The sequence below is a fragment of the Alligator mississippiensis genome, chromosome 7 (assembly GCF_030867095.1).
Source record: "Alligator mississippiensis isolate rAllMis1 chromosome 7, rAllMis1, whole genome shotgun sequence".
Lineage (NCBI taxonomy): Eukaryota > Metazoa > Chordata > Crocodylia > Alligatoridae > Alligator > Alligator mississippiensis.
Genome location: NC_081830.1, coordinates 89,951,536 through 89,960,916, shown reverse-complemented (window position 1 = coordinate 89,960,916; position 9,381 = coordinate 89,951,536). Strand labels below are relative to the sequence as shown.

The 9,381-nt window shown below is 52.2% G+C and overlaps 1 long non-coding RNA gene across 2 annotated transcripts; it reads right to left on the bottom strand.

Moving 5' to 3' along the window:
• On the bottom strand, nucleotides 1-7,861 carry LOC132251464 (uncharacterized). 2 transcript variants are annotated; one of them, XR_009463598.1, is made up of 2 exons: nucleotides 5,407-7,861; nucleotides 1-3,011 (listed from the first exon to the last, which is right to left on the bottom strand). It is a non-coding gene; the product is annotated as an uncharacterized LOC132251464 (long non-coding RNA). The 2 variants fall into 2 exon arrangements; XR_009463597.1 differs by having other exon boundaries at nucleotides 1-2,924.
• Nucleotides 7,862-9,381: the final 1,520 nt, after the last annotated feature.

The window sequence follows — 9,381 nt, the reverse complement described above, 5'->3', positions numbered from 1 at the left end:
TCTGTTTCTCAAGACTTTAATACCAGACAAGACCAAGAGCGAGTAGCTGCTTTCTGGAACGGTGGGAAACAGCGGCTATGAGCAGCAACTGGCGTTTGGTTTTGTGACCCTGTTACAAGTTAAAATAGGTCTAAATGGCAGAGTTTAACAAACACAAGGCAAGGAGCATTCCCAGGCAGGCAAGGAAAGAGAGGAGCAGTGTTCCTCCCTTCCAGAGTTGGAATTTTCCCAGGGACACAGGCCCCAGTCATCGACATGTCCCAAGTGCACAGAAAAATGGGTTCAGTCTCATTCCCAAAGTTTCAGCAAAACAAGTCTGCGTGACACCCGTCAGACTATCGGTTTGAAAAGCCCACGTAAAAATTAGGTTTAAACAAAGGGAAACTACAAAGACCTTTGCAAAGTGGAGACAACCTGCTGTTAGCCTCTTCCTCCCTCCTGCATCTCCCCAGCTGGTAGACTTGACAAACTGTATTGTGGTGTGACAAGTCACTAGGTGGGCATAGCACAAAGGGTTTATTCTTATGCCTCGAGGTGTGATCTATAAAAGTGCATATTATAGCCCTGTCTCTAGCTGCTTTATCCAGTTTGGAGGACCGGCTCAGAGGGACTGGAGCGTCACTGGGAAATGTCATTGTGTCTTCACTTTACATACAAAAAGGGTAATTGGCAGGGACCCAGGGTTTCCATTCGCCAAGGAAAAACGCAGTAAAACCCAGTTTGTCACCTTAAGGACCCCCCCCCCCAAATGACTCTGAAAACCATGCTAAGCTTAGCCCTACTCACAAAAGTTAAAATACAGAATAATAATGCTAACTGCATAATGCAAGACGATGCGATTTCATGGCTAGGCCATCTGAGAAGGAATTATGAAGCATTTCTTCCACCTTATCTGGCTATATTCAGGATGATTTCACGCAGACTCTTAGTTGTCTGGTGCGTAACCGTATGAAATGTCTATCCTTGATTAATTAGTATGATAAATATTTCTTTTGCGACTAACTCATGTTTATGTGCCGAAAGACGTTCTCCATATGTAATAGATGTCTCCTCCTGATTTAGTACGTTTTTCCTAGCGGTTAATCAGTTTCTCAATATGTTCCAAACTGGATAACCTCTTGTTACTGAAGAAGGTAACTCGTTCAAATTAGAAATTTCTGATCACCAGTAATCAGCAGGTTTTTCCTGTCAATTACTGTTTGGGACTCTGTCTTGATTTACACATGCTAAACTAAGGGTATAAAAAAAGCAGTAAAGCAGCACACGCGCGTTTCAGGAGTGAAAAACCTCTCTGACACGGCTTGCTGATGCGCCCAACTTACTCAAGAAGTTGAAGAGAAACAGACCGCCTGTTTGGCAAGAAATCATCACCTTATAGCTAATTACTGGACTTTGATTTGGTTTGGAATCACTTGACTTGATCTTAAATACTTGTAGTAAATAAAGCCTTTCTGTCACTCATCGAACGAGGTGTCGTGTCAATCCCTGGGCTAGTCCGGAATCCTAGGTTTTTATTTGCCGACACCCAGCCCCCCCAGATTTTCTCTTTTAGATGAGAGAAATCCAGATTTTCTCCTTTAAAGGGGAACAGTATGACCACCGGTGGGTTTCTCCTTGCAGGCTGCCAGAGTTTCATCCTGCAAGGCTCTCGGGGGAATAGAAGGAGGGGTCACAAAGGGTTGCTATGCGCGTGTGAGCATGTACACACCTGCCCACAGCCTGGAGATTGGGTCCCCACAGGGAAGTCAGGTGCAGCGGGAGGTAGTGAATTGAGGCCCCCATAAATAGGGAGTGAGGGACTTGGGCAGGGCTGGGGCTTCTGCCCAGCTGTGCCCGTGCATGGGGCCTGGGGCTGCAATACACAGCTACAGGGCTTAGGTGAGGAGTGGGCAGAGGGCTTGACTGCCTGCCACTGCACACACTCCTGGGGGGATGGGGTGCACACGCCTCCGATTTGTGCACATTGGGGGCAGGTTGCCCATTGCAGGCTTGGTCTTCCAACCCTGCTGACCGCTGCAAAGCCTCTGTGGCCCAGTGGGTGAGAGCTGGCACAGGAGGGCAATATAGGGCACAGAAGCTCAGTGCCACCACCGTGACCCCTACACTACCACAGCAAGTTGCCCCCTGCCCGCCAGACAGCACCGGGGGTGGCAGCACAGAGTTCTTCCCCTTGCTGCTGCTGGGTAGGCACAGGGTGCCTCATCATGATAGCGTGGGACTTGCAGGGGCAGCACCAATCTTCCCTGCCCATCCCTGCTCTCTACTTCCACGCTGGGTCCTGCCCACTGGGCTCCAGAAACCCCAGGGGAAGGGCAACAGAGTGAAGTGCCCAAGCCCATAGCAGATAGCACGCACGCACCCCCCACAGGCTCTACTCAGGCTGTGCCATCCATGAAAGCGGGAGCTGTGCTCCGCTCCCCCCTCAGGCCACAGCAGCGGCCGCCTGACACATCCAGGACCCCGATCCAGTAACCCTGGCAACTGGGGTGCAGCATGCGGCTGTGGGTGCGAACTCGGAGGCACTGCCAGGGCCCAAGGGACCGTGCTTGGCAACTGAGGGGCGCTGGCAGGCTAGGGGGCCATGGGTGGGGAGTGACGAGTACAGGAATGGCCACGAGGTTGTGCACTGGTAAGATTCCAAGTGGCTTTAACATTGGAAACATATCAATAAAACAGTGTTCAACCAATCCCTATATATATATATATATATATATATATATATATATATATATATATATATAGTGGCATTTCCTTTTGATCATGAAAAAAGGTGGATTTGGGGGGCTAATCAGAGATTTTGTGATTTGTTTTTTCTTCTGAGAAAAGCAGGATCCCTGGTAATAAGTAAAGGAATGGCTACTTACCTAGAATGTTGTCTCTTAACCTGCAAAACTGTCCTCACCATAACAGAACTGTAGGCTTGTCTGTCAAAAGATTAAACAGTACCTGGTTCTCCATAACGTACATGACTGATTACAAACACCCTCTACGTCCATCACACACAGCTGAAACTGTATAAAGAAAAGTCATCTCAAACTCCAAGCGATTTCAGGGCTGAGCAACAAGAGCCACAAATGGGACACTGGATATGCTGAGATCAGCCAAGGAAATCCAGGCTGAAATGCTACTGGCTAAAAGGTAAAAAAACAAAACAAAACAAAACAAACTATTCCACCCCAACTCATACTCTCAGAAAAACTATCTGGCAATTTTTATCTGGAATGATTATACTTAGTGGACAAACGAGGCCCCTCGATGCAGAACCATATTCCGTCGTTGCTAAAGTACCGAGTGTCTGCTCGAGTCTAAGGTGAGGATTCTTAGGGAGTCCTGAACGCTCCTCACCCTTCTTCTGCTACGCTACATTACTCCTCTCTCCCAATACTCTGATCCCAGAAGCTGTTCAGTCTGAAACACCATGAGTAGCATGTGAGAGAAGTCTTGAGGGAGTTGAGATGTATAGGTCAGTAATCATGTGCAATGCTAATGAGGTGACCTCCGGAAAGACGAACAGTCCCAGGCCTCGCCTCAGTTTCCCTGCTCTCCGCTCTATTGGCCAAGCGCTCCTTACCTCAGACAAACAGGGTGGAATACAGAAATTTCAACCTGAACTCTATAAAACCCCTGCACAAAGGTAGAGATGCGGGATTCTGGAACCGCCCTCAAACCTGGAGGATGGACTGCAAGGGGCCGTGGCACCTTCCCACCCGGTACCGTGTATGCCTATGTATTCTTTGCTTTATGTAGCTGCTGTCAGCAAAAGTGCCTGACTACTAATATCCCAATAGACTGGTGTACATTTTTTGAAGGAACTTGCTCCAGCTTATCTTCTACTTCTCCAGAGCCATCCTGGGTGTAACATGTGCATCTGCACGCACAAAATACTGCCCACAGGCCAGATCCAGCATGGGGAGAGACATTGTCTGTTCCTCGGTCCCGCCTGGCTCGGGCACCGTCCAGCCCGTGGCACATCGTGCCATCCCTGCGAATGCGGCAGGGCTGTGGCTGGACTGCCCTTCTAGGCAGCCTGGACAGCAGTGGCTCCTTCCAGCTGTCACTGCCACTGGTCCCAGCACCGTGCTACTGGCAGTTCCCCCACGCACAGCCCCGATCCCGCCCCACCCCGCCCCAGCTCTGGACTTAGCCCAGTGGAGGAGACCAGCCAGACCCGCATGCACAGCCCCGACCCTGCTCTGGACTCACCCACCCACGCTGACCAATGGCACCAGCAGCAGCAGTTGAGCAGAAGCTGCTGCTCGATGAAAAAGAAAAACTGTTCCTCCCCTGCTGCTGGGTCCTTTTTTGCTGCAGCCGCTCATAGCTTGCACCCGTGCTGCCCTGCATCTCCTCTGCACTGCCGCTGCTGCCCCAGCAGTGATGGTGGCAGAGGCTCAGCAGGGCAACCTGGGTGCAGGCTCCAGGTAGCTGTAGCAAGAACAGCCTAGTCACTGTAAGAGGGAGGGGCCATTTTTCTCTCATGCCAAGCAGCAGCTTCTGCCCGACTGCTGCCAGTACTCAATGTGGGTGGGCGGTCTGGAGCAGGAGCAATGCGGGCGAGGGTTGGAGCTGTGCACGCAGGTTGTGACTGGTCCACTCTGGCTGAGGTGAGTCCAGAGCAGGCGTGGGGCAGGCTGGGATTGGAACTGGGATTGTCCACTGTTGGTAGTGGCAGGGATGAGCCGTAGAGCCCACAAGCTTGGCACATTTGGGGCTCGGGTGGAGGGGGGTGTTGACTGCCCTGCTGCAACTCCCCAAAACTGCCTGTGTGGGCCACAAGTCCAAATACTTGCCTGCCCCTGGCTGACACCAATGTCCACCATATACAGGAGACAATGCTACCACTGCACAGCCAGAGGAGGAGGGACAAGGAAACAAACAGAAAAACACCTTAAAGCTGAGAGAAGCAAAGAGCGGGGGGCAAAGGAGTATTCTCCCCACTTCCCCTACAACTCTCGAAAGGAAGTTGAAAAATGTGGTGCAGGCCTGCTGCAGACTGGGACAGGACAAGGGATTTCATGGGAAGCCTTCCAAGGAAGGATGAGACTAGGAGAGGCTGACAGAGGCTGTCAGGTAGGACAAGGTCACAGGGCCTGGATATTGGGCACATAAGGTTCAGTGGCTAACAAGTGCTGAAGCCTGCAGACATCAAAGTGCTCAACACCTCATCCTGGCACAGGAAGGGAGAATACAAAGGCTGTGGGGTCTGGGCCACTGGGATCCTGTGAGCCAAGGGGCAGGTCATTGCTTTTGAAGGGTGCTACCAGCAGTTAGAGGCAAGAGCTGCAGTCACTGGAGGTGTTATCATAGGAGCACGACACACAGATGATGTGCCTCCAGGCAGAAGCCTAAGCAGCTGCGGGTGCATTTTGCCCCATGAGAGTGTTTAAGGCAGAAACTCGTACTCACCTGTTACCCGTGGTGCCTTGGATATTTCCAAGTCCCACTTCTTTCATGCTGCAGCTCCTCGCTGACACTGCTTCCATGAACAGGTGCACAAGGAGCAGTTGGAAAGAAAGGAAAGAACCACGTTAGACCGTTTCATTAGAGTGAGAAGACACACACCATTAAACGCACCGCAGTAGATGAAATGACCCCCGTGGGCCAGCCCGGCACATTCCCATTCAGACTTATCAAATGACCACACACACACACACAAAATCACACTTTTCTACACACACTACTACAAAAAAGGTTTCCAAATCACCATGCATTTTCCCTCATACAACATACCCATATTTCCATATGCTTACCCCACCGCCACACAATTTTCCACAGGTCGCACAAAACAGTTCCCAAATCACCCTAAAGTTACCACACCATTTTCTAAAAATTAAATCACCATATTTCCACGCAAAACCCCTATAGTTCCAAACAAATGTCCTATATACCTCTAGGTCCTAAATTCCACAACAAAAATCACATTTCCAAACATTTCCAGTAAAGAGTTCCCAAAGCACCACAGAACTCTCCCAAAACCACCATATTTCCCCAAACTTTTCTACAAAAAAACTTCCATATCACCACACAAAATAACCAACCTCCCACTCAAAAAAACCCAACACCCTACCACACTGCCAGAAAAAGGGTTTTCAAATCAGGGCCAGTTTTCGACATGGAAACCACCACGTGTCCAAACACAGGCGCACACATGCCCACAAAAATTTTTCCAACCCCTGCCTACCATTTCCCTCACACAACACAAGCATATTTCCACACTTACCCAGTCACCACAAACTATTCCACACGTCCCACAACACACAAGTTCCACAAAAATGGTTCCTAAATCACCCTAAAATTACCAGACCATTTTCCACACACACAAAAAGATCACCAGATATTTCCACTCACATTTCCACATACACCTGCCAGATCACGTTTTCCACGCAAAAAAAAAAAATCACATTTCCAAAACAAATCCTTTTTCACCACATACCATCACATCTTCCACAAAAAAGCACATTTCCACAGACACGCTCCCCAGTCCCCACAGAATTCTCCCAATACCACGTTTCCCCACACCTTTCCACCAACGCATCACCAAATTACCACAAAATGACTCGCCTCCCACCAAACAAAATCAGCACTTCCAGATAAAAAGGGGGTTCTCAAATCACCACACAGAACAAACTGTTTTCCACACAAAAGTCGCCACATGCCCTCAAAAAAGGTTTCCAAATCCCCACACCGTTTCCCCCACACAACACAACCATATTCCCATGCACGCACATTTCCACAGCTCCCACGAACATCAGTTGCACAAACAGTTCCCAAATTACCCTAAAACTACCACACCACTTCTCACTGCCATAATCACCACATTTCCACAGACATCTCCACAGAGTTCCTAAATCACTAGTTTTCCACACAAAAATCACATTTTCCAAGAAACAACGTCCTTTAGTACCACACACCATCACCAGTTTCTCACAACATTTTAACACTTCCACACACTCCCCCAATAAACGTCCCAAATCCCCACAGACCTCTCCCAACAGAATATCTCCAAACATTGCCACAAAAACGCCTCCAACTCACCACAAAGGATGTCTGGTTTTCCACACGCAAACCACCACAAGCCCACACACGAGCCCACAAAAAGGGTTTCCAAATCCCCAGACCATTTCCCTCACACAACACAGCCATATTTCCATACAGTGAACCAATCCCCATACAATTTGCCACAGGTCCCACAACACACCAGTTGCACAAACAGTTCCCAAATCACCCTAAAATTATCACACCACTTCCACACAAAATCAACACATTTCCACAAGGTTCCCAAACCATGACGTTTCCACACAAAATAGCAGTATTTCCAAACAAGGCACTATATCACCGCACACAATGACCAAATTCCCCCCAATCACATTTCCACAATTTCCAAATGAAGGTCCCAGCTCCTCACACAATTCTCCCAATACCACCATATTTCACACATTTCCACAAAACACCTCCAAATCGCCACACTAAATGACCAACTTCTGACCAAAAAGATCATCACACTGCCACAAAAAATGTCTCCCAAGCCCCCCACACAAAACAGGCAACATGAAAACCCCCCGGTGCTCACACAGCTCCACACCACTGCTCACGGGCACATTTCCACCCCCTCCCCCGGGTCCGTCCGACGCCGGGGCCTGCCCGCCCGCACCGCGCTGCCCCGCCGCGCAACGAGGCCGGGCGAGGCGTGGCCGCACCAGGCGCCCCAGGAGAGCGGCGGCTCCGACTCTGTGCGGGGGGCGAGCACCGCGCCCAGGGCCAAGCGGAGCGGGGCGGAGCAGCGTCCCGCCAGCACCAGCTCGAGGAGGAAGGGGCCGAGCTGCGGCACCGCGCACGAAACACCCGCCCGCCCCCCCGTGCCCCGCACGTGGCCATGGGGGATCCCGCCTGCAGCGCTGATGCCTCCGCTGGGCAAGCGGCTGCCTGACAGCCCCGAGGGCCGCGCACAGCACCCCGGTCTGCTCTGCCCCGAGCCAGCCTTGCAGACGGCCCCACACGTGCCGGCTCAGAGCTGCCCCTCGTGTCCAGAGCGCACGGCAGCGCCGGAGCCCGGGTGCTGCTGCGGAGCGTGCCCGCCACCCACCGGGCTCTGACTGACACCGGGAACCGCGTGTCCACCCCACGCCTGATAACGCTGCAGGCCCTGGCTCCCACGTGCTGCTCTAACGACGAGGCATCCTGCTTTTCCCAGATTAAAAAAAAAGCAAAATCTCTGATAAATAACCCCACTAATTCTCAAATAAAAACACCAAAATGCCTGATTAAAATGAAAAGCCCCTCAACTCCCCACTCCGCCCAACCTCCTGGCCCCCAGCTCTACCAGAGAGGGCCCCCAGCTGCCAGCACTATGGGGCCAGGGACCCGTGTCCACGCTGCCCGGCAGGAGACAGCGGCTGCTGCAGCAGACCAAAGCCCAGCTCCCCCCACCCACTGCCTGCCTGCTGCGGGCTCAGACTGGGTGGGGGGCTCCTCACAGCTGTGCGCATTCCCAAGGAGCAGCAGAAACCCGTGCCCACAATCCTGTGTGCAGGGCAGGGGCAGGCTGCCCACTGCAGACTCGGGCTCCCTCCCTGCTGCCCTCGCCCCGGGGCCTCTGCAGCCCAGCAGGTGCAACCCGTTGCTTTCAGGAACAGTGGGACCACATCCCCAGCCCACACAGCACCAGTGAGGGACACAACCGCATGCCACCGTGCACTTAAGGGACGCGTTGCCCCACTCCCCCACCAAACGCAGCCCTGGATCACCTGTTCACCCACCTGAGTCACATTTGGGACTGATCTTTTCCATGGGGACAAGGCTGCAGGTCAGGAGTGAGGGCAACACAAGACAAGCAGAGGCTGCGGGCTGGGAGTCAGGGGCACCAAAGCATCCCAGAAGCACGGGCTGGTGGGCAGCAGCACAGAGCACCCCCAGCACCAGGCTCCTCCCGCACTAGCCAGAAGCACAGGGACCCCCCAGTGCCCTGGCCTGCCCTAGGACGCTGCCACGGACCTGCATGCACCCCTCACCTGGTCTGGAACACATCTCTGACACCCGTGCATCCTGGTCCCTGCTCCTTTGTAGTTCAAACCCAACAATACCATACAGTCCCCCCCTGGCTCTACACTCAGGTGACTGGGCCTGCATAGGCAGTGTCACGTCACCCAGGGGGAAACCTGCACCCACACCCCATGGGCATGGAAGAAAAATGGTTGCACTGCCCTGCCACCTACATGAAGCGCACCCCGCCCCAAGTGTTTCCCAGGAAGCTCACAGAGGGCAACACAGTGCGATTCCCTCACCTCTGTGCCTTACCCCATACACCTTCTACCGCTGCAGACCTGGAGGCACTTTGCAAGGAGCTCTGTACAGCAGTTTCAGCTTAACTCCATAGAAAAACTG